The 26,460-nt window shown below is 35.1% G+C and overlaps 5 non-coding genes across 5 annotated transcripts; all 5 read left to right on the forward strand.

Moving 5' to 3' along the window:
* Positions 1-17,325: 17,325 nt before the first annotated feature.
* On the forward strand, positions 17,326-17,400 carry LOC115867384 (small nucleolar RNA SNORD113/SNORD114 family). The gene has a single exon (XR_004045096.1). It is a non-coding gene; the product is annotated as a small nucleolar RNA SNORD113/SNORD114 family (small nucleolar RNA).
* Positions 17,401-19,396: 1,996 nt separating this feature from the next.
* Positions 19,397-19,474, forward strand: LOC115867386 (small nucleolar RNA SNORD113/SNORD114 family). Its single transcript, XR_004045098.1, has one exon. It is a non-coding gene; the product is annotated as a small nucleolar RNA SNORD113/SNORD114 family (small nucleolar RNA).
* A 1,303-nt stretch (positions 19,475-20,777) lies between these two features.
* LOC115867385 (small nucleolar RNA SNORD113/SNORD114 family) lies at positions 20,778-20,852 on the forward strand. The gene has a single exon (XR_004045097.1). It is a non-coding gene; the product is annotated as a small nucleolar RNA SNORD113/SNORD114 family (small nucleolar RNA).
* A 2,311-nt stretch (positions 20,853-23,163) lies between these two features.
* Positions 23,164-23,238, forward strand: LOC115867372 (small nucleolar RNA SNORD113/SNORD114 family). Its single transcript, XR_004045086.1, has one exon. It is a non-coding gene; the product is annotated as a small nucleolar RNA SNORD113/SNORD114 family (small nucleolar RNA).
* Positions 23,239-25,448: 2,210 nt separating this feature from the next.
* On the forward strand, positions 25,449-25,522 carry LOC115867453 (small nucleolar RNA SNORD113/SNORD114 family). The gene has a single exon (XR_004045154.1). It is a non-coding gene; the product is annotated as a small nucleolar RNA SNORD113/SNORD114 family (small nucleolar RNA).
* The last annotated feature ends 938 nt before the right edge of the window (positions 25,523-26,460 follow it).

A 26,460-nucleotide genomic window follows, 5' to 3' on the forward strand; every position in this document is an offset into this window, starting at 1 on the left:
TCTGCATTATTTGGGCAGTGCTGTTTGCTTATTGAAAATAAGAAGATATGATCTAATTGGTTATGTCTGGGAGTAATGAACACATGAGCAGCTGTTAATACCATTGAAATTTCTGATCCAGTTTCTATGTTCAGTGGTACTGGTGATATTATGAGTGAATGTATAAAGACAGTCATCTTTCAACCAGTTATTTTGAAGAAGGTAAAGTGGGATTTCTCGACCTCGCACTATTGGCATTTTGAGCTGGGTAACTCATTGCTGTTGGAGCGCTGTCCGGTGCATTGTAGAATGTTTGGTAACTTCACTGACTTCTACTAACTAGATGCCAGTATTGACCCCCTCTCCCATTGTGACCACCAAAAATATCTCAACATTGACATATGTCCTCTGGGGGCAATATCGCCTCCATTGAGGACCACTAGGTAAAGCATGGACCAAAGAGGAACATGTGTTAAAAAACAATGTGACTCATTTGTCCTATTGTTCCTTGCTGATATTAAGACAAAGAAAAATCAAACTAGGCTCTTCCCACATTATCTCAGGTTCATGTGTATCTAATTGTATTGCATTTTGAGTTGTTTATGGATTGATCATATTGTGTTTTCTCTGGAAAAATAAATTGATCAAATTATTCATGAATACAAAAGTAAATGAATAAATAAAACAATGAATGGATAAATAAATACACAAAGTAGGGTCTAGCATGGACTATTGGTGAAAATGTGCCATGAAAGAAGTATTTAAGTGAATCCAATCCTGCACAAGTGACATCTACTCAACCTAAGTTGGGCTGTGAAAGAAAATAAGATGGAGGACATTTTCATCCCTTTCAGAGTGGATGATGATTCCACTGTATTTTTGTACCACAGCTAATTTAAATTTCCTCAAGTGACCTAGGCTCTTGACTCTTTAATGAGAGCACATAAGAAGATGGTTGATGTTGTCAGGGCTCCTATTGTGGGGTAAAGATTGTGGGTTCATGGTCATTTATTGTATCATGTTTAAAATAGGGACAAATTAAATGAAAAGGAGTAAGCATGGATCTGCCATGAGTACAGAATTTCTAAGAAGCAAGGAAGTTAATTAATCCATGTGTGTGACTTTGAGATTCACACATTGATCTTAGCAATATCACAGTTCTTAATTTTGGGATTTTCGTGTGTTGACATTTTATTGTTAGTGAATCACTGAATGAGTCAATCAATAAAGGTGCAAATGAATGAAGAAAAAGAGTGCCAAGCCTAAACCAATGATGAGTATCCTGGGGTGTCTGAATCTGAAATTCTGATTAAGCCTTATAGCTGTGAGATCTATTAGAAAAAGAAAATTACCCTATTATCTCTGTGGGAAATGATCATATAGCAGAACTGAGGAAGTGTCAGTTCTTATTCTTGGTCTGTTGAGGTTCTTGAGTATAGATTATATTTTAACTAAATCAGAATAAAATATGTAAATGAATGAAGACAAGGAATGTCCTGAATGGATCAATTATGAGTGTATGCAATTAAATAAGGAACAAAACTAATATGATTTAGAAATGCTGAGTTCCAATAAAATTAAATAGATCAAAGCTCTTACACTTTTGAGTAAGAAACATAAAAGACAATTTTATATGAGTCAATGTTGCAATTGATGAAAAGCAAATTTTTTGTTTTTGTTCTTTTTTTTTTTTTAGATGTTGCTTACTTTTCTAAAATACTTTATTTTTTTAGAGCAGTTTTAGGTTCATGGCATAATTGAGAGGAATGCACAGAGATTTCCCATAATCCCCCTGGCTCTACATGTATATAGCCTCCCCCATTATCAACATCCTGCACCAGAGGGGTACATTTATTATAATTGATGAACCTTCACTGACACATCATTTTCACCCAAAGTCCATAGTTGACCTCAGGGTTCACTCTTGGTTGTAAATTCAGTGGTTTTGGACAAATGTATAATGACATGTATCCACCATTATAGTATCATACAGAATATTTTGCTGCCCTAAAAATCCTCTGTGCTCCATTCATCCTTCTCTCCCCTTAACCTCTGGCAACCTCTCCATTTACTGTCCCCCTAGTTTTGCCTTTTTCAGAATGTAATAGTGTTGGAATTATACAGTACATAGCCATTTCTTATTGTCTTTTTAAATTTAGTAATATGTGTTTAAGGTTCCTTCACACCTTTTTATGGCTTTGATAGCTCATTTCTTTTTAGTGAAGAATAATCTTCCATTATTTTGATATAACACAGTTTATCCATTCACCTACTGAAGGATATCTTGGCTGCTTCCAAGTTTTGGCAATTATGAATAAAGCTGCTATAAATATCCATGTGGAAGTTTCTGTCTGGACATAAGTTTTCAGCTCCTTTGGGTAAATACCAAGGAGTGTGATTTCTGGATCGTATGGTAAGACGATGTTTAGTTTCGTAAGGAGCTGCCAAATATCTATTCTAATAGGTTTTAATTTCATTAATTTCATTGTTTTAATTCGCATTTCCCTCATGACATATGATGTGGAGAATCTTTTCATATGCTTATTTGCCATCTGTATATCTTCTTTGGTGAGGTATCTGTTGAGGTCTTTGACTTTTTTTTTTTAAATAGATCTTTATTGGAGTATAATTGCTTCACAATACCATGTTAGTTTCTGTTGCACAACAAAGTGAATCAGCCATAATGCATACACATGTCCCCATATCCCCTCCCTCGTAAGCTTCCCTCCCGTCCTCCCTGTTCCACCCGTCTAGGTCATCCCAAATCACCGAGCTGATCTCCCTGTGCTATGCTGCTGCTTCCCACCAGCCAACTATTTTAAATTCAGTAGTGTATATAAGTCGCTGCTACTCTCACTTCGCCCCAGCTTCACACTCCCACCCATGTCATCAAGTCCATCCTCTATGCTTACCTCTTTATTCCTGCCCTGCAGCTAGGTTCAGCAGTATCTTTTTTTTTTTTTTTTAGATTCCATATATATGTGCTAGCATGCGGTATTTGTTTTTCTCTTTCTGACGTACTTCACTCTGTATGACAAACTCTGAGTCCATCCACCTCACTACAAATAACTCAATTTCGTTTCTTTTTTGTTTTGAATTTTATTGATTTTTTATACAGTAGGTTCTTATTAGTCATCAGTTTTATACACATCAGTGTATACATGTCAATCCCAATCGCCCAATTCATCACACCACCATCCCCACCCCCTGCGGCTTTCCCCCCTTGGTGTCCATACGTTTGTTCTCTACATCTGTGTCTCAACTTCTGCCCTGCAAACCGGTTCATCTGTACCATTTTTCTAGGTTCCACATACATGCGTTAATATACAATATTTGTTTTTCTCTTTCTGACTTACTTCACTCTGTATGACAGTCTCTAGATACATCCACGTCTCAACAAATGACCCAATTTCATTCCTTTTTATGGCTTAGTAATAGTCCATTGTATATATGTACCACAACTTCTTTATCCATTCGTCTGTCAATGGGCATTTAGGTTGCTTCCATGACCTGGCTATTGTAAATAGTGCTGCAATGAACATTGGGGTACATGTGTCTTTTTGAATTATGGTTTTCTCTGGGTATAGACCCAGTAGTGGGATTGCTGGATCATACAGTAATTCTATTTTTAGTTTTTTAAGGAACCTCCATACTGTTCTACACAGTGGCTGTATCAGTTTAGATTCCCACCAACAGTGCAAGAGGGTTCCCTTTTATTCACACCCTCTCCAGCGTTTGTTGTTTGTAGATTTTCTGATGACGCCCATTCTAACTGGTGTGAGGTGATACCTCATTGTAGTTTTGATTTGCATTTCTCTAATGATTAGTGATGTTGAGCAGCTTTTCATGTGCTTCTTGGCCATCTGTATGTCTTCTTTGGAGCAATGTCTATTTTGGTCTTCAGCCTATTTTTGGATTGGGTTGTTTGTTTCTTTAATATTGAGCTGCATGAGCTGTTTATATATTTTGGAGATTAATCCTTTGATTGTTGATTCATTTGCAAATATTTTCTCCCATTCTGAGGGTTGATTTTCGTCTTGTTTATGGTTTCCTTTGCTGTGTCAAAGCTTATAAGTTTCATTAGGTCCCATTTGTTTATTTTTATTTTTATTTCCATTATTCTAGGAGGTGGATCAAAAAAGATCTTGCTGTGATTTATGTCAAAGAGTGTTCTTCCTATGTTTTTCTCTAAGAGTTTTATAGTGTCCAGTCTTACATTTAGGTCTCGAATCCAGTTTGAGTTTATTTTTGTGTATGGTGTTAGGGAGTGTTCTAATTTCATTCTTTTACATGTAGTTGTCCAGTTTTCCCAGCACCACTTATTGAAGAGACTGTCTTTTTTCCATTGTATATACTTGCCCCCTTTATCATAGATTAGTTGACCATAGGTGCATGGGTTTACCTCTGGGCTTTCTATCTTGTTCCATTGATCTATATTTCTGTTTCTGTGCCAGTACCATATTGTCTTGATTAGTGTAGTTTTGTAGTATAGTCTGAAGTCAGGGAGTCTGATTCCTCCCGCTCCGTTTTTTTCCCTCTTTTACGTCTCCATACAAATTTTAAGATTTTTTGTTCTAGTTCCATAAAAAATGCCATTGGTAATTTGATAGGGATTGCATTGAATCTGTAGATTGCTGTGGGTGGTATAGTCATTTTCACAATATTGATTCTTCCAATCCAAGAACATGTTATATCTCTCCATCTGTTGGTATCATCTTTAATTTCTTTCATCAGTGTCTTATAGTTTTCTGCCTACAGGTCTTTTGTCTCCCTAGGTAGGTTTATTCCTAGGTATTTTATTCTTTTTGGTGCATTGGTAAATGAGAGTGTTTCCTTAATTTCTCTTTCAGATTTTTCATCATTAGTATATAGGAATGAAAGAAATTTCTGTGCATTAATTTTGTATCCTGCAGCTTTACCAAATTCATTAATTAGCTCTAGTAGTTTTCTGGTGGCATTTTTTGGATTCTCTATGAATAGTATCATGTCATCTGCAAACAGTGAGAGTTTTACTTCTTCTTTTCAATATGTATTCCTCTTATTTCTTTTTCTTCTCTGATTGCCATGGCTAGGACTTCCAAAACTATGTTGAATAATAGTGGTGAGTGGACATCCTTGTCTTTTTCCTGATCTTAGAGAAAAGGCTTTCAGTTTTTCACCATTGAGAATGATGTTTGCTGTGGGTTTGTCATATATGGCCTTTATTATGTTGAGGTAGGTTCCCTCTATGCCCAGTTTCTGGAGAGTTTTAATCATAAATGGGTGTTGAATTTTGTCAAAAGCTTTTTCTGCATCTATTGAGATGATCGTATGGTTTTTAGTCTTCAATTTGTAATATGGTGTATCACATTGATTGATTTGCATATATTGAAGAATCCTTGCATCCCTGGGATAAATCTCACTTGTTCATGGTGTATGATCCTTTTAATGTGTTGTTGGATTCTGTTTGCTAGTATTTTGTTGAGGATATTTGCGTCTATATTCATCAGTGATATTGGTCTGTAATTTTCTTTTTTTGTAGTATCTTTGTCTGGTTTTGGTATCAGGGTGATGATGGCCTCGTAGAATGAGTTTGAGAGTGTTCCTTCCTCTGCAATTTTTTGGAAGAGTTTGAGAAGGATTGGTGTTAGCTCTTCTCTAAATGTTTGATAGAATTCACCTGTGAAGCCATCTGGTCCTGTACTTTTATTTGTGGAAGATTTTTAATCACAGTTTCAATTTCATTACTTGTGATTGGTCTGTTCATATTTTCTATTTCTTCCTGGTTCAGTCTTGGAAGGTTATACCTTTCTAAGAATTTGTCCATTTCCTCCAGGTTGTCCATTTTTTTGGCATAGAGTTGACTGTAGTAGTCTCTTAGGATGGTTTGTATTTCTGCAGTGTCTGTTGTAACTTTTCCATTTCTAATTTTATTGATTTGAGTCCTCTCCCTCTTATTCTTGGAGTCTGGCTAATGGTTTATCAATTTTTTTTATCTTCTCAAAGAACCATCTTTTAGTTTTATTGATCTTTGCTATTGTTTTCTTTGTTTCTATTTCATTTATTTCTGCTCTGATCTTTATGATTTCTTTCCTTCTGCTAACTTTGGGTTCTGTTTGTTCTTCTTTCTCTAGTTTCTTTAGGTGTAAGATTAGATTGTTTATTTGAAATTTTTCTTGTTTCTTGAGGTAGGCTTGTATAGCTATAAACTTCCCTCATAGAACAGCTTTTGCTGCATCCCATAGGTTTTTGATCATCGTGTTTTCATTCTCATTTGTCTCTAGGTATTTTTTGATTTCCTGTTTGATTTCTTCAGTGATCTCTTGGTTATTTAGTAATGTATTGTTTAGCCTCCATGTGTTTGTGTTTTTTAGGTTTTTTTCCCTGTAATTCCCTTCTAATCTCATAGCGTTGTGGTCAGAAAAGATGCTTGATATGATTTCAATTTTTTAAAATTTACTGAGGCTTGATTTGTGACCCAAGATGTGATCTATCCTGGAGAATGTTTCATGCACACTTGAGAAGAAAATGTTATCTGCTGTTTTTGAATGGAATGTCCTATAAATATCAATTAAATCTATCTGGTCTATTGTGTCATTTAAAGCTTCTGTTTCCTTATTTATTTTCATTTTGGATGATCGGTCCATTGGTGTAAGTGAGGTGTTAAAGTCCCCCAATATTACTGTGTTACTGTCTATTTCCTCTTTTATAGCTGTTAGCAGTTGCCTTATTGCCGTATTGAAGTGCTCCTATGTTGGGTGCATATATATTTATAATTGTTATATCTTCTTCTTGGATTGATCCCTTGATCATTATGTAGTGTCCTTCCTTGTCTCTTGTAACATTCTCTATTTTAAAGTCTATTTTATCTGATATGAGTATTGCTACTCCAGCTTTCTTTTGATTTCCATTTGCATGGAATATCTTTTTCCATCCCTTCACTTTCAGTCTGTATGTGTCCCTAGGTCTGAAGTGGGTCTCTTGTAGACAGCATATATATGGGTCTTGTTTTTGTATCGATTCAGCCAGTCTATGTCTTTTGGTTGGAGCATTTAATCCATTCACGTTTAAGGTAATTATCGATATGTATGTTCCTGTGACCATTTTCTTAATTGTTTTGGGTTTGTTTTTGTAGGTCCGTTTCTTCTCTTGTGTTTCCCACTTAGAGAAGTTCCTTAAGCATTTGTTGTAGAGCTGGTTTGGTGATGCTGAATTCTCTTAGCTTTTGCTTGTCTGTAAAGCTTTTGATTTCTCCATTGAATCTGAATGAGATCCTTGGCGGGTAGAGTAATCTTGGTTGTAGATTCTTCCCTTTCATCACTTTATGTATATCATGCCTCTCCCTTCTGGCTTGTAGAGTTTCTGCTGAGAAATCAGCTGTTAACCTTATGGGAGTTCCCCTGTATGTTTGTCATTTTTCCCTTGCTGCATTCAATAATTTTTCTTTTTCTTTAATTTTTGCCAATTTCTACTATGTGTCTCGGCATGTTTCTCCTTGGGTTTATCCTGTATGGGACTCACTGCACTTCCTGGACTTGGGTGGCTATTTCCTTTCCTATGTTAGGGAAGTTTTTGACTATAATCTCTTCAACTATTTTCTCTGGTCCTTTCTCTCTCTCTTCTCCTTCTGGCACCCCTATAATGCGAATGTTGTTGCGTTTAATGTTGTCCCAGAGGTCTCTTAGGCTGTCTTCATTTCTTTTCATTCTTTTTTCTTTATTCTGTTCCATAGCAGTGAATTCCACCATTCTGTCTTCCAGGTCACTTATCCGTTCTTCTGCCTCAGTTATTCTGCTATTGATTCTTTCTAGTGTACTTTTCATTTCAGTTATTGTATTGTTCATCTCTGTTTGTTTGTTCTTTAATTCTTCTAGGTCTTTGTTAAACATTTCTTACATCTTCTTGATCTTTGCCTCCATTCTTTTTACGAGGTCCTGGATCATCTTCACTATCATTATTCTGAATTCTTTTTCTGGAAGGTTGCCTATCTCCATTCATTTAGTTGTTTTTCTGGTGTTTTATCTTGTTCCTTCATCTGGTACATAGTCCTCTGCCTTTTCATCTTGTCTATCCTCCTGTGAATGTGGTTTTTGTTCCACAGGCTGCGGGATTGTAATTCTTCTTGCTTCTGCTCTCTGCCCTCTGGTGGATGAGGCTATCTACGTGGCTTCTTTGACTCATTTTTTAATGAAGTTGTTTATTTTCTTTTTTTCCCTTAATTTTATTTATTTATTTCTGGCTGTGCTGTTCTTTGTTGCTGCGCATGGGGTTTCTCTACTTGCAGCAAGCAGGGGCTACTCTTCGTTGCAGTGCATGGGCTTCTCATTGTGGTGGCTTCTCTTGTTGCAGAGCATGGGCTCTAGGTGTGTGGGTTTCAGTAGTTGTGGCACACAGTATCAGTAGTTGTGGCCTGCGGGCTCTAGAGCGCAGGCTCAGTAGTTGTGGCACACGGGCTTAGTTGCTTCGTGGCATGTGAGATCTCCCTGGGCCAGGGCTCGAACCCGTGTCTCCTGCATTGGCAGGCAGATTCTTAAGCACTGCGCCACCAGGGAAGTCCCAAGTTGTTTGTTTTCTTATTGTTGACTTTAAGAATTCTTTGTGTGTTTTGGATAATAGTCATTTATCAGACATGTCTTGCAAATATTTTTTCCCCCAATTTGTGGCTTGTATTTTGTTCTTTTGAAACTTTCTTTGCAGAGCCGAAACTTTTCATTTTAATGAAGTCCAACTTATCAATTGTTTCACATATGTCTTTGGTGTTGTATGTAAAAAGTCATCAGTTAACCCACCTCCTAGCAAAATGGAAATAAAAACAAAAATAAACAAATGGGACCTAATGAAACTTATAAGCTTTTGCACAGAAAAGGAAATCATAAACAAAACCAAAAGACAGCCCTCAGAATGGGAGAAAATATTTGCAAATTAAGCAACTGACAAAGGATTAATCTCCAAAATTTACAAGCAGCTCATGCAGCTCAATAACAAAAAAAACAAACAACCCAATCCCAAAAATGGGCAGAAGACCTAAATAGACATTTCTCCAAAGAAGATATACAGATTGCCAACAAACACATGAAAGAATGCCCAACATCATTAATCATTAGAGCAATGCAAATCAAAACTACAATGAGATATCATCTCACACCGGTCAGAATGGCCATCATCAAAAAGTCTAGACACAATGAATGCTGGAGAGGATGTGGAGAAAAGGGAACACTCTTGCACTGTTGGTGAGAATGTAAATTGATACAGCCACTATGGAGAACAGTATGGAGGTTCCTTAAAAAACTAAAAATAGAACTACCATATGACCCAGCAATCCCACTACTGGGCATATACCCTGAGAAAACCATAATTCAAAAAGAGTCATGTACCAAAATATTCATTGCAGCTCTATTTACAATAGCCAGGACATGGAAGCAACCTAAGTGTCCATCAACAGATGAATAAAGAAGATGTGGCACATATATACAATGGAATATTACTCAGCCATCAAAAGAAACGAAATTGAGTTATTTGTAGTGAGGTGAATGCACCTAGAGTCTGTCATACAGAGTGAAGTAAGTCAGAAAGAGAAAAACAAATACCATATGCTAACACATATATATGGAATCTAAGAAAAAAAACAGTCATGAAGAACCTAGGGGTAAGACGGGAATAAAGACACAGACCTACTAGAGCATGGACTTGAGGTTATGGGGAGGGGGAAGGGTAAGCTGGGACAAAGTGAGAGAGTTGCATGGACATATATACACTACCAAACGTAAAATAGATAGCTAGTGGGAAGCAGCCGCATAGCACAGGGAGATCAGCTAGGTGCTTTGTGACCACCTACAGGGGTGGGATAGGGAGGGTGGGAGGGAGGGAGACGCAAGAGGGAAGAGATATGGGAACATATGTATATGTATAACTGATTCACTTTGTTATAAAGCAGAAACTAACACACCATTGTAAAGCAATTATACTCCAATAAAGATGTTAAAAAAAAAAAGTCATCACTGAATACAATGTCAGCTAGATTTTCTCGTAGGTTATCTTCTAGGGGTTTTATTGTTTTACATTTTTCATTTAGGTCTGTGATCCATTTTGAGTTAATTTTTGGGAAGAGTGTAAGGTCTCTGTCTAGATTTCTTTCTTTCTTTTTTTAAATGTGGATGTCCTGTTGTTCCAGCACCACTTACTGAAAAGTGCTCCTTTGTCAAAAATCAGTTGCCCATATTTATGTGGGCCTTATTTCTGGGCTGTATTCTGTTCCATGGATCAGTTTGTGAATTCTTTTACCAATACCACAGTCTTGATTACTGTAGCTTTATAGTAAGTCTTGAAGTCAGATACTGCCATACCTCCAACTTTGTTTCTCAATATTGCGTTGGCTATTCTGGGTTTTTTTTTTTTTTTTTTTTTTTTTTTGCCTATCCATATAAACTTTAGGATCACTGTGTCTATATCGACAAAACAACTTGCTGGGATTTTGATTGGAATTGCCTTGAATCTATAGATCAAGTTGGAAAGAAGTGACATTTAGACAATATTGACTCTTCCTATCAATGAACATGGAATATCTTTCCATTTATTTAGTTCTTCTTTGATTATTTTCATCTGAGTTTTATAGTTTTCCTCATATAGTATTTATACATATTTTTTCAGTTTTATACCTAAGTATTCCATTTTTTGGGTGCCAATGTAAATAATATTATGTTTTTAATTTCAAATTCCACGTGTTCATTGCTATTATATAGGAAAGTGATTGACTTTTATTTATTTACCTTGTATCCTGCAGCCTTGCTATATTTGCTTATGAGTTCCAGGAGTTTTTTGGTTAGTTCTTTTGTATTTTCTATATAGATGACCATTTCATGTGTTAATAAAGACAGTTTTATTTCTTTTTTCACTAATAGTATACTTTTTATTTCCTTTTATTCTCTTGTTATGTTAGCTATAACTTCCAGTACAATGTAGAAAAGAAGTGTTGAGAGGGAACATCCTTGCATTGATACTGATATTGGTGGGAAAGCTTCAAATTTTACATCATTAGGTATGATATTATCTATAGGTTTTTTTGTAAATATTCTTTCTCAAGTTGAGGAAATTCCTCTGTATTCCTAGTTTACTGAGAGTTTTTTTTTCTCATGAATTGCTGTTGTATTTTATCAGATGCTTTTTCTGCATCTATTGATATGATCATGTGAGTATTCTCCTTTAGCCTTTTGATGTGATAGATTACACTAATTGACTTTTGAATACTGAACAAGCCTTGCATAGTGGGATAAATTCCAGTTGATCATATTGTATTTCTTTTTATACATTGTTGGATTCAATTTGCTAATATTTTGTTGAGGATTTTTGCACCTATGTTCATGAGAGATATTGTTCTGTAGTTTTTCTGTATTTTTATTAGGGTAATGCTGGCTTCATAGAATGGGTTATGAAGTGTCTTCTCAGCTTGTATCTTCTTAAAAAGGCTTTAACAATCTACAGATTCAGTGCTATCCCTAACAAACTACAACTGGCATTTTTCACAGAACTAGAACAAAAAATTTCACAATTTGTATGGAAACACAAAAGACCCCCAATAGCCAAAGCAATCTTGAGAAAGAAAAACGGGGCTGGAGGAATCAGGCTCCCTGACTTCAGACTATACTACAAAGCTACAGTAATCAAGATAGTATGGGCTTCCCGGGTGGCGCAGTGGTTGAGAGTCCGCCTGCGAATGCAGGGGACACGGGTTCGTGCCCCAGTCCAGGAAGATCCCACATGCTGCGGAGCAGCTGGACCCGTGAGCCATGGCTGCTGAGCCTGCGCATCCAGAGCCTGTGCTCTGCAACGGGAGAGGCCACAGCAGTGAGAGGCCCACATACCACAAAAAAAAAGGTAGTATGGTACTGGCACAGAAACAGAAATATAGATCAATGGTACAGGATAGGAAGCCCAGAGATAAACCCACGCACACATGGTCAACTAATCTATGACAATGGAGGCAAGAATATACAGTGGAGAAAAGACAGCCCTTCAATAAGTGGTGCTGGGAAAACTGGACAACTACATGTAAAAGTATGAAATTAGAACACTCCCTAACACCATACACAAAAATAAACTCAAAATGGATTAAAGACCTAAATATAAGGCGAGACACCATCAAACTCTTAGAGGGAAACATAGGCAGAACACTCTATGACATAAATCACAGCAAGATCCTTTTTGACCCACCTCCTAGAGAAATGGAAATAAAAACAAAAATAAACAAATGGGACCTAATGAAACTTAAAAGCTTTTGCACAGCAAATGAAACCATAAACAAGATGAAAAGACAACCCTCAGAAAGGGAGAAAATATTTGCAAATGAAGCAACTGACAAAGGATTAATCTCCAAAATTTACAAGCAGCTCATGCAGCTCAATATCAAGAAAACAAACAACCCAATCCAAAACTGGGCAGAAGAGCTAAGTACACATTTCTCCAAAGAAGTTATACAGATTGCCAACAAACACATGAAAGAATGCTTAACATCATTAATCATTAGAGAAATGCAAATCAAAACTACAAGATATCATCTCACACTGGTCAGAATGGCCATCATCAAAAAATCTACAAACAATAAATGCTGGAGAGGGTGTGGAGAAAAGGGAGCCCTCTTGCACTTTTGGTGGGATTGTAAATTGATACAGCCACTATGGAGAACAGTATGGAGGTTCCTTAAAAAACTAAAAATAGAACTACCATACGACCCAGCAATCCCACGACTGGGCATATACCCTGAGAAAACCATAATTCAAAAAGAGTCATGTACCAAAATGTTCATTGCAGCTCTATTTACAATAGCCAGGACATGGAAGCAACCAAAGTGTCCATCAACAGAAGAATGGATAAAGAAAATGTGGCACATATATACAATGGAATATTACTCAGCCATCAAAAGAAACGAAATTGAGTTATTTGTAGTGAGGTGAATGGACCTAGAGTCTGTCATACAGAGTGAATTAAGTCAGAAACAGAAAAACAAATACCGTACGCTAACACATATATATGGAATCTAAGAAAAAAAGGAAAAAAATGGTCATGAAGACCCTAGGGTTAAGACGGGAATAAAGACACAGACCTACTAGATCATGGACTTGAGGTTATGGGGAGGGGGAAGGGTAAGCTGGGACAAAGTGAGAGAGTTGCATGGACATATATACACTACCAAACGTAAAATAGATAGCTAGTGGGAAGCAGCCGCATAGCACAGGGAGATCAGCTAGGTGGTTTGTGACCACCTAGAGGGCTGGGATAGGGAGGGTAGGAGGGAGGGAAATGCAAGAGCGAAGAGATATGGGGACATATTTATATGTATAACTGATTCACTTTGTTATACAGCAGAAACCAACACACCATTGTAAAGCAATTATACTCCAATAAAGATGTTAAATAAATAAATAAATAAATAAGTCTTTAAGAGAACTGTTATAATTTTTTCCTTAAATATTTGGTAAAATTCACCAGACAACCCACCTGGGTGTGGTGCTGTCTGTTTTGGAAGGTTATTAATCATAGACCTATTTCTTTAATGGATGTAGGCCTATTCATATTGTCTATTTCTTCTTGTTTGGATTTTAGCAAATTGTGTCTTTTGAGGAACTAGTCTATTTCATCTAGGTTATCAAATTTGTGGGCATGGATTTCACAGCATTCTGTGACCTTTCTTCTAATGTCCCAGGGATCTGTAGTGCTTTCTCCTTAGACTTTCTATAATAGTAATTCGTGTCCTCTCATTTTTTTTCTTAGCCTGGCTAGTAGCTTACTGTTTTTATTGATCTTTTAAAATAAACAGCTTTTTGTTTCATTGATTTTTCTCTGTTGATTCTCTGTTTTCAGTTTCATTGATTCTGCTTTAATTTTTATTATGTCTTTTTTTCTGCTTACTCTGGATTTAGTTTGTTCTTTTCCTAGTTTTCTAAGGCAGAAACTTAGATTACTGATTTTACATATTTCTTTTTTTCTTTAAATAAAAATTGTATATATTTAAGATGTACAACATGATGTTTTGATGTACATATATAGAGAGAGAAATAATTACCACAGACAAGCTAATTAACATATTCATCTCACACACTTTTATATTTTGCTTTTTTGTTTTTGTGATAAGAGCATCTGAAACTACTCTCTTAACAAATTTCCAGTATACAATATATTTATTAACTATGGTCACCGTGCTGTACATTAGATTTCTGGAACTTACCTACCTTACATAATAGCAGATTTGTACCTTAGACCAACATCTTTCTATTTCCTCCACCTCCTTGCTTCTGGTAACCAGTAGTCTAGTCTCTGATTCTGTGAATTCATCTTTTTTAGATTCCATGTGTCAGATCATTCAGGATTTTTCTTTCTGTATCTGGCTTATTTCACTTAGCATAATGTCCTCCATGTTCATCCATGTTGTTGCAAAAGACAGGATGTCCTCCTTTAAGGCTGAAAAATATTACACTGTATATATATACCACAATTTCTTTATCCATTCATCTGTCAGCAAACACTTAGGTCTTCTTTTCTAATGTATGCATTCAATGCTATAAATTGCCCTCCAAGTACTGTTTTTGCTGCATCCATTTTTTTGTTTTTTTGGTGTTTTTGAAACAGGAGACGTTAACATAAATGAACGAGAAGCTCATTGAATGAGAAGCAGTTATGGACATATGTTGATGACAGGTCATATAAAAAACATTAGGATTGAACAGATTGTGTTCTCTAAATTTTATTAACAGCCCAAACATGATCTAGTCTGTTATGTCTGTGACTAACAAGTGGATAAACAGATGTTTGTATCATTCAGGATTTATTCCTAGTGTCTTTGCATTCATAGATATTGATGTATTATTATAATTGAATGCGTAAATAAAATCCTATCTTAATTGTTTAAAATAAGAGAAAGCACAGATCATTGGAAGACCATGTTTTATGAGACAATGATAATTATTAGTTTGGGTTTTTGCTACAGATGTTTATAGAAAGAAAAAATTCCTAGCCTACTCCCATTTTTGATAAGGGACATATAATTCATTGCATATAATAATATTTCTGTTCTGGATTACTGGCTGGTTTACCATTTTGACTTTTTTCATATAATAAGCATATAATTTAATCATTCCATGTGTAGTTAAGTAAATAAATAAATGAACATATAAAATTGAATCAAGCAGAGTCATCACTGAGAATGTGAAATAAGAATTTTTAAAAATGAGATTATGGGTTCTTTCCTTTTCTGTTTTTTTTAAACTGAAGTATAGTTGATATATATAAATTACAGGGGTACAATATAGTGATTCACAATTTTTAAAGGTTATATACTCCATTTATAGTTATTATGAACTATTGACTATATTCCCCGTGTTATACAACACATCCTTGTAGCTTATTTTATACCTAATAGTTTGTACCTCATAATTCCTTACCCCTATATTTCCCCTCCCCCTTTTCTCTCCCCACTGATAACCACTAGTTTGTTCTCTGTATCTGCTAGTCTGCTTCTTTTTTGTTATATTCACTAGTTTGTTGTATTTGTTAGATTCATACTTTCTTTCTCTGTCTGACTTCACTTAATATCAATATGATAATCTCTAGGTCCATCCATGTTGCTGCAAATGGCATTATTTCATTCTTTTTTATGGCTGAGTAGTATTCCACCACACACACACACACACCACATCTTCTTTATCCATTCATCTGTTCATGGACACTTAGGTTTCTTCCATATCTTGGCAATTGTAAATAATGCTGCTGTGAACATTTGGGTGCATGTATCTTTTCAAATTAGTGGGTTTTTTTCTGAATATATACCCAGGAGTGGAATTGCTGGATTATATGATAGTTCTATTTTTAGGTTTCTGAGAAACCTCCATACTGTTTTCCATGTTTTACATTCCTACCAACAGTATATGAGGGTTTCCTTTTCTCCACATCCTTGCCAACATTTGTTATTTGTGTTATGTTTCATGATGGCCATTCTGACAGGTGTGAGGTGGTATCTCACTGTGGTTTTGATTTGCATTTCCCTGATGGTTAGCGATGTTGAGTATCTTCTCATGTGCCTGTTGGCCGCCTGCTTTTCCTCTTTGGAAGAATGCTTATTCAGTTCTTCTGCTCATTTTTAATTTTTTTTTTTTATGTTGAGTTGTATGAGCTGTTTGTATATGTTGGATATTAACCTCTTATTGGATTTAAAGGTACCCAAATAAAGATTTAAATGTACCTAATTCTGCAAAAGTAGCATCCATTAAAATTATCTTTTATTCTGTTAAGACTGTTAAACTATAAAGATATATATATATATATATATATATACTTTTTTTTTTTTTTGCGGTACGCGGGCCTCTCACTGTTGTGGCCTCTCCCGTTGTGGAGCACAGGCTCTGGACGTGCAGGCCCAGCGGCCATGGCTCACGGGCCCAGCCACTCCGCGGCATGTGGGATCTTTCCGGACCGGGGCACGAACCCGTGTCCCCTGCATCAGCAAGCGGACTCTCAACCACTGCGCCACCAGGGAAGCCCCCTATAAAGATATTTTTGATAAATATCTTTCTTATTCTTATGTGTGAATTCAACAGTGGCTATAACTAAAAGTATCTAAAAGTAAAAGTCGAATACTGGATTAATTAAAAAGGACCGAAGTTTATAACTCCCTAGCTCCAAGTAACTAAAATACGCTTAAATTCTAGTTTAATTCTCCTTCTTCCTCCACAGAATGACCACAGGACAGCACACTTATTCATTTTCTAAGAAGCAAAATCTTGGCAGTTAGCTCTGTGAGTTAAGAACCTAGAGAAAAATAAGTAAGAATTGAAGTTCCTATCCTTGGGTAGGATGATTTGTTCACAAATACTTAGTGGTATTTCAAAAGAATCAATGTGTATAAAGGAAATAAAAATCCCAAATATGGACCAATGATGGCAATATGTTATGAATCAAAAATTATGTTTAGTCTAATTCAGCAGTCTAATTCAGTAGTCGTTTCATTCATTTTTAGAACTACTTAATATTACATTTTATGTTCCTCCACAAATGACTTAAACATTTCCATATCGGTATAGCACTGGCTGGTAACTGTGTGGCAACCCACAAGCCCATGGAAGACTCTGTGTTTGAGAAGTGATTAAAGGTGGTGCTTTCATCACTTTTCATTGAACCATCATTAAAACATGGGCAAACTAAATAAAAGTAACACCCAGATGGACCAATGGTGAATGTGGATTTGGTATGAAGCATGGATGTTGATTGATCACACATGTTCTCTGAGGTCCATTATAAAAGGAGATTTTGTTCCTGGAATTTTATGATTATATTGTTATTCATGGATCAATTAATAAGTAAATACAGAAAGAACAACGTGTCTGGATCGATGATGAGTTCCATGGGGTATCTGAAACAGGAGTTTTGATTAAATCCATATGCAATTCTGAGGTCCATTGCAAAGAGGCACATGGTTAAATTTTTCCCTCTGTGGGAAATGAGCACATGGTACCTTGTGTTTGTACTTTTGTGGTTCTTGGGGATGGATTGTATTTTTATTATAAAGTTGAGCCATAAATAAGTGAAATGTATCAATGAATTTAAAAATATAATAAGTCATGTACCTATTATTAAGGAATGTAACGAAACATGGATTGTTATTAAAATCTAGCTGAGGCTCTGACTCTTTACTATACATTAATAGTAGAGACTGTTACTGCTCTGGAAAGTGGTATATGTATGGTCATTTGTATATAACAGTTTTTGTTCTGTGGTGGTGGTGGGTTGCTGACTGGTTGTGGTATTAAGGAAATGCAAATGCATTTACTTGTATAAATACTTGTTTAAATAACCACTTAATTGAGAGCCAGAGACCACTGATGAGAATGTTTTGTAAGACAACACTTCTAATTAATCCAATCCTGTTTTTCATTGATTTTTGTTAAAACAATAAAAAAAGAAGCAAGTCTGTTATTCTCAATGGCAATGACCATAGATAGACATAAATTTTGTTCAGTGTTCTTGTCTAGTGGATAAGATCACAGATACTGATATGCTTGTATAAGAGAAAGAAGGTATAATTTTATATCTTAATCTATTTTTTAGGAAGTCAGCAAACCACAGACCAATTCAGAACACATGTTTTGATATCAGGATACTGACTCATTTTGTTTTCTGAGTCAGATATTCTAGGAAAAATTCTAAGCTCTTCTATTCTTTGAAAGGTACACCTGAACTTTTCCAAGTTCCAGTAATTTGATTCTGGGTTAGTGTCTAACCATTTTGAGTTTTCTTTAGAAAAATAAAGAAATGATAATATTATTCTTTGAAAAATAAAATGAATCAGTAGGTGAATGAATCCATAAGTCCATATAGTGGAGGATTGGTGAGATGGTACCATGAAACATATTAAATATGTCCAATTCTGCAAAAGTCCAATAAGATGATCTTGGCTCTTCCTATGTAAGTAGCAGGTAAAGTCAGATATCTGTAATTGTAGTTTTAATTTTGTGTTGAACAATGAATTCGGTGGTATTCATATAATTTAATAGTAAAATGTAAGTAAATAAAAGAGTGCCATTCTTAGGAAAATGATGAGAATGTGTTATAGCAATTTGAAAAAAGCTAACTCTATAGTTTTTGATATTAGGCTCTTATTTTTTCTTTATAGAATGAACACCACACATCTGATTTAATCATTCTCTAAAGGTGAAGACCCTTACTTCTGAGACTAAGGAGCTTAAAGACCGAAATAAGGAAACATCAATGTTGGTGTTCTAAGCTCCAATGGGGGTTATTAATGGGATCCCACTAAATTATTTCAATAAAATAAATAGTTAAATAGTACATGAAATTAAGGAATGCCAGTTACCAGCTCATGATTGGAATGTGTCATAAACTAACATTTATGATTAATTTGACCCGGCCCAACTAAGGACCGTTACTAAAGTGATGGAGGGCATTTCACGTATTTTCAGAGCAGTTTAACTTCCTACTTAATATTCTTGCCACATTTGCTGAATCCATTTCTTCATTGATTAAGATCTCAGTTGTTAACTCTTTGAGGCTGGAGTACTTTGGAAGATGGCAGATGTCATTTTTGTCAGTTGTGGGCTAAGATGATAGGTCTGTGGTTGTTGATTACACTAGCTTTAATGTAAGGACGAATCAAGTGAAAGAGTAGCAGGTGGGCACTAATCTTAAGTAAGGGATTGATATGAAGCAAGCATGTTGATTAATCCCTACATGTAAAACAGAGCCTCACAGTGAAAAGTGACTGAGTCTATTCACTCTACATGAACAGGGGCAACGAACAGATCTTGGTTGTATTTAAGGCTTTTGTTCTTAGTTTTGCGTCACCGAAGGTAATTGATTGTATAATTATTCGTGAATTCATGAACGAGTGAATCAGTTCAAGAAGGCATAAGTGGATGAAGAAATAGAAAGACATGCCTGGGTCGATGATGGGTATTGGGGGAGGTATCTGAGTCAATAACTTTGATTAAGTGCTCTGTGTAACTTTGAGGTCCACTATGGAAAGAGAACTAGTAAATATTCTCTGTAGACATTAACTAGTAGTAGAAGTTAGGAAAAGGCAATAAACTTGTTCCTGGGCTTTTGTGGTTCATGGATACGGATTGTATTATTGCAAGTGAATCAGTGCATGAATGAAGAAAGAAATGTACATCTGAAAAACGAAGAGATTTGCTCATGGAGCAATCAGTAGAGTGCAATAAAATAAGTATTAATATTAATACAGTTCTGAAGTAGAATGAACAGGTTTAGTCTGCAATCCTCTTTCACATGGAGCATATGAGTATCTGTGGTCAGGAGGCAATGTTTTGAGTTTTGGTAGTTTGCTATTTTTTAATTAGGAAAAGGAAAAGTGTTTGCATCAGTCAAAAATCTATTAAATAACCATGTACTTAACAGATGTTTATATTCGTGGATATCTGTAATCATTACAGATCTTAATCTTGGGCTAAGTGGTGGAGTTAATAATGTTTATTATATTATTCATAACTAAGAATTCAATACTGGATTAGTAAAAAAATTACATTTTTGAGCCAAAGTTTATTGTTATCTAGTTCTGCCTGGCTAACAATAATTAAAAAATTGAAATCTAGTCTAAATCTGCTTTTTTTCCTCCCCAGAGTGAACACAGGACAGCTGATTTAATCATTTAATAAAGAATTGTTATCGCAAGCAAGGAGCATAAAGTCTAATATAAGTAAGTCCCTTGGTTCACATTCTTTGTTTGAATGGTTTATTCATGAGTGTTAGCTGAAGAATTCCAAAGTAATAATTATGTACTACATACATGAAATATATAAAATACTTCAAGTATGGACCAATGATGGGAATGTGTTACAAACCCCAAATTATGTTTAATCTAAATCAGCACAACTGAGGTCATTTTAAAAGCAGATAGAAGTTATTTAATTTATTCTCCTAGCTGTTTAATATTATTCTATTTTCCACCATGGTTGATTTCACCATTTGCATATGGGTAGAGGGGCTGATAACTCTTTGTGGGCAGCCCAGAGGTGATTCAGATGGTGGTTTCATTGTTTTTCATGGAACCATCTTTGACATACAGATGAATTAAATAAAAGAGGGCCACACAGGAAGCAATGCTGAATGTGGGTTTGATACAAAGCCGGGATGTTGATCCATCCACACGTGCAGGTTTGAGTTCCATTATAGAAGAAATGTCGTTTATTAGCTCTATAGGGTGAGAGCCTAAAATTCAAGGATCTTGTTTTTGGAATTCTGTGATTGTATTATTTGTGCATCAGAAAATTAATCAATAAATGAAAAAAATTTTTCTAGCAAGGACCAGTGATGAATCTCATGGGGTTTGTGAAACAAGAATTTTGATTAAGCCCATCTGCAACTCTGAGGTCCATAACGAAGAGACATCTCATTATTCTCTTTGTGGGAAATGAGCGTACAAGCACCTTATTCTCAGGCTTTTTGGTTTGGGGTATGAATAGCATTATTAGAATAAATTTAGCCTATGAATAAAGAAATATATCAGTGAATGAGGAATAAGAGAGATATATGTGTAGTACTTTTTAAGGCATGCAATGAAACATTGATAATTACGAAAACAATTTTGAGATTTTTAGTCCCAGTAAATTAATAGTCAAGGCTCTTATCATTTTTGTAAGGAGCATATGGTCATTTGCACACAAAACTCAATGTTTTTGTTTTGTGTGGAGGCGAGTTGCCAATCGATCATTTTATTAAGGAAAGAGAAATACATTTACATAAATAGTTGATTGAATAAACTGTGTAATTGGGAGGGAAGGCATTGAATGATGATGAGACTCTTTTATTCAGCCACATTTGTGATTAATTCAATCTTTTTATGCAATTTTATGTTGCATACAAACAAACTTAAATTAAAGGAACCAGTTTGCTATTCTTTTGGGTAATGACATTAGGACAAATGTAAATATTATTCAATTGGGTAATGACATTAGGACAAATGTAAATATTATTCAAGGTGCTTATCCAGTGTGGGTGGGTCACAGATATTGAAGTTTAATTATAAGTGAACAAATGTATACATTTGTATCTCAATCAATTTTTCAAAAAAGTCAGTCAATATTACCTCAATGGAAAGCATGCAATTGGATGTAAAGATTGTGATTCATCATGTTTTACACAACTGATGTCCGCAGGAAGATAAAGAGTCACAGGCCTTTCCAACGGTGTACATAGACATTTGTAAATAATAGTGTTTCAGTTCTGTTTTGATGATTGTTTAAGCTTTTTGGAATTCTTTTAGAAAAATAAAGGGATGGTCTTATTATTCCATGAGTAATTAAATAAAGGAATTAGTGAGTGAATTAGTAAATATATTAAGTAGGGTAAAGCTTGGACCATTGGTGAGATTGTGCCATGAGTTGAATCTCCCATGTATCCAATGCCACACAAATAAAGTTCAATAAAAAAGATGATCTTGGCTCTTCGTGGGTAGTCAGTAGAGAGACATATTCTTGTTTTTTTTTTTTTTTTTTTTTTTTTTGCGGTACGTGGGCCTCTCACTGTTGTGGCCTCTCCCATTGCAGAGTGCAGGCTCTGGACGCGCAGGCCCAGCGGCCGTGGCCCACGGGCCCAGCCGCTCCGCGGCACGTGGGATCTTCCCGGACCGGGGCACGAACCCGTGTCCCCTGCATCGGCAGGCGGACTCTCAACCACTGCGCCACCAGGGAAGCCCCGAGACATATTCTTAATAATTATAGTTATTTTTCTTCTGTTTACTGCTAGATCCAGTGGTGTTCATTGTATTATTTAAAATTAAGAATTGCACAAGTTAATAAATATGAAGTAGAGCTCTCTCTTTCCAAATGTTGAGAATAGAATGCAAACCAAGGATTATTGTTACCTGATTACTGATGTTTAAAAATGGGTAATTGTAGATTGATTCTTTTTAAAATTTGCTTTTTACTGCTCAGAATGAACAACTCTACCGTATTTGATTATTAGCCCATGGCAAAGATCTTGAGTTTTACCTCTTTGGATAAAGAGAGAAGAGATCTGTGTAAGTAATAAAGTTCATGTTCTACTTGGGGGTCTCGGTCATGGGTATCCACTGAGATGTTTTGAGGGAATAAATGGCTGCATACACAAACAATTCAAGGTGGATGACCAATGATTAAAGTGTGTTAGGAATTCAGAATTATGATCACTCCGTTTCAGCATTTCAGCATGACTGAATTTATTAGAACAACAAGATGAAAGGCATTTCACTCACTTTCAGAAAATGTTAATATTCCATTTAATTTTTTTACCACAGTGGATATAAACTTCTCCATTGGTATTGTTATAGACCATGAACCCACTGAGGAGGAGAATATACAAAAATGGAAAATTTTGCATTTTTCTTAGTTGTGGTATAAAATGGAAGTTCATTGTTCATCTTTAAAATATGGATGTTAAGTGAAAGAGGTCCAAGCATGGACGAATGGCTAATATGGAACTGATATGATGCAAGGAAATGGATTCACTCCTATTTTCAATGCTGGGCTGCATTGCACGAAGAGAGCTACTTCTCTAGCTCTGTAGGAAGTGAATGTTCACAGACATATTCATATCTTCAAGGATCTTGGTTTTATTTTCCTAATTAATGGACATTGACTGTATTATTATTAATGAATCAATGAATAAGTCAAGAACAATATATCAAACAAAGGCACAGAATACCAAGTCTGGATCAATGATGAGTATGCGTGGGGCATCTGAATAACATTTTGATTAAACCCAGTCTGTAACTCTGAGGTCCGTTGCATCTTTGGGAAATGTGCTTACGAAGTCAGAAATATTCAAGGATTGTGTTCTTGACCTTTTGTTGTTTATGAATATGGATTGTATTATTGTAAGTAAATAAATGTATGAATAAATAAAGTATAAATAAAGAGGAGGGCTACACCTTGTCCAATTATGAAAGGAGCTTATGAACCAAAAATGATTGTTAATACATTTCTGAAAATTTGAGTTCAATAAAATAGACCAAGGCTACTCCTCCTTTGGGAGCATAGATATATGTGAACATCAGTGTTGTTCTTGGTTGGTGGTGAGCTTCTGGTTGTATGTCTTATTTTAAGAATATTTACATAACTGTACAATAATAATAATAAATATATTCAATAGTAATATAACAAATCATGATAAACATATTAATATAACATATTTAATAAGTAGTAGTTTAATATAATCAATAATGAAAAAATAAAATACAAATGATTAGATAGTTATTGAAACATACAAAAGGTCTAAGCATGAGAATATACTAATTATGAATCCTCTTGTGTTCATTGATTTTTATTTTTAAAAAAGTAAATGCACGTTGTTGATGATTTTTGTGAGTAATCATCCAATGGATAGATTTAGTGTCTCTCAGTGCTTTTGTCAAGTGTTCTTAGGCTTCACCAATATTGGTGCTGTTATTATAAGTGAGTAAAAGCATAATTTCATATCTCAATCTATTATTTAAAAGAGTACAAACTGTGGGCCCGTTAGGAGCATATGTAATATGTGAAGGAGCATGATTAATCCTGTTTTATTGCCTAGAAATCCACTTAAATAAAAAAGATCTGAGCCCCTCCATCTTTAAGGAAGGATCACATAGACCCCACTCTCTAAACACATCTTGCTGTAAACATTTAAATTCAAACAGCCAAAAATAAAAATTTAGTTCCGTAGTAACACTAGGCACATTTCAAGCTATAAGTGGCCAGTGGCTACCATTTTGGTCATTGCTGATAGAGAAAGTTGCATGTAATAGTATTTAGTTTTGAATAGCAGATGGCTCTATCAGTTTGTATTTCCTTTCAAAAAAAAAAGTCTAGATAATTAAATTATGCTTAGAATTATTAAATAAATGAGTGAATAAACTAATCAATAAGTACATAGTTAAAGTATATGGCACCAAGGGGTCAGATTGTGTTTTGAAATAAGAATTTAAATTTATCACATTTTGCAAAAGTTTTCCCCATTAAAAAAATTATGTGGCCTTTTTGCGATTATGTAGGGGTATAGACAAATATTAATAATAGTTATAGTCCTTATATTGGGTGATAGATTAAAACACCTTCATAAAAACATTTAAGAAGTCTTTATTATTTTATTTCACACTAAAAATTAAGTCAATAGATGAAACGGATACCACTGTTGGATGGATTGATGAAAATGTGACACAAACCAATGTTTCTGGTTACTAGTAATGCAGAACTAACTTCTATTTTAAAAATCTAAGTTTACACTTTTCATTCTTTTAAAAATCTGCCTTTTCCTTCTGAATGAACACTCCACATTGGATTCAGTCGTTGTCCAATGATGAAGACCTTAGCTGTTACTTCTGTAGGTAAGGAGCAATGTAAGTAACAATCAAAGTTTCTGTGTTTTGTTCGTATGGTTTGTTCAAGTGTGGTCACTGAGGTAGTTCAAGAGAACAAAAGGCTGTATACATAAAAACCAAATCCAAGAACACCAAGTAGGGACCAATAGTGAAGAATGTGTTATGGGCCAAGGAGTAGAATGAACACATTTCAGCACCTCTGAGATTCATTTTTTAAAAAAATGAAAGGTATTTAATTCATTTTCAGAACCATTTGCTATTTCATATTATTTCTGCACTGCAGTTGGTTTAAGCATTTCCATATTGTTAGAGATCCAGCCTATTAATTGTTTAGAGGAAGCTCTTAGAAGGTGGAACTTACTGTGTGTGTTCTAGATGTAGGGCACCATTGTGGTTTTTGGATGTTCACTACAGCATGTTTAAAATTGGGTGAATTAAATGAACATGGCCCAATCATGGGTCATTTTTTGTGATGGTACTGAGATGAAGCAAGGCTACCCTTAGATCTAGTCTGAAAGCTCTGTCAGAAATCAGTCTAGAGACAATTATCATAGTTATATCAAGGATCCTGTTCTTGGGAGTCTGTGACTCATGGGAAAATGAAGGTATAAATAACAAAGAAAAAGAGTGCCAAGCCTGGACCAATGATGAGATTGGAGGGTGTCTGAATCAAAACTTTTGATTAAAGCCATCTGTAACTCTGAGGTCCATCATTTAAAAGTGGCCTTCTCTTTTTTTTCCTTTATGGAAATGAGTGTAGAGCAGAAGTTCAGAATATTCAGGTATCTTGATGACAGGCGTCCACACCTTCTGGGTATAGATTGATTTTCATAAATAAATCAATGCATGAATAAATGAAGAAATGTAAAGATGGGTAAATGTAAAAGAAGCTGGGCCTGGACCAGTTATGAGAGTATGTAATGAAACATGGATTATTGTTATATGTTTCTGTAGCACTAAATTCCAGTGAAATATATACATAAAGGCTGTTTGCCTTCTTTTGGAAGGAATATGTATACAGATGTATGTAAGATTCAGAATTATTGTTTGATGTAGGTGGTTGTTTGCTGGTTGGTTGTTTTTACTTAGAGAAGGGAAAAATTACATAAATAAATGCTTGTTAAATAATTATTTAATTGAAAAAAGAATGAGCAAAGCTCATCTTCAGAATGTGCCTTATGAGAAGAGTTATTATTAATCCAACTCTGTTCACTGAGTTTTATTAAAAATAATAAAAGAATCTAGTTTTCAAACCTCTGTGTAGTGAAATAGACATATGGAGATAATAAATATTATTCAAGTTTCCTATCTAATGTTAGTTAATTCCTAGATATCGATGTAATCTTACATGTAAGTAGATGAAGTCCTAATCACAGTCAATAGTCTAAAAGGAGGAAAACATGGCTCAGTAAGAAGCAAGAATAATGACTAATCTTTATGTATACTACTAATCCTCTCTTCCTAGTTTAGGTATGAACATATAGACATGTACATGAAGATCATTTCTGTTCTGGGTTTTTCATGGGTTTATCACTTTGTGTGTGCGTGTGTTTGTATATTTGAATATATGATCAAGTATTCCATGAATAATTCCATAAATGAATAAATAAAACAATGAACAATTGAATTAATATATGAGTAGGGTCAAG

The sequence above is a fragment of the Globicephala melas genome, chromosome 2, assembly GCF_963455315.2.
Source record: "Globicephala melas chromosome 2, mGloMel1.2, whole genome shotgun sequence".
NCBI classification, from domain to species: Eukaryota; Metazoa; Chordata; class Mammalia; order Artiodactyla; family Delphinidae; genus Globicephala; species Globicephala melas.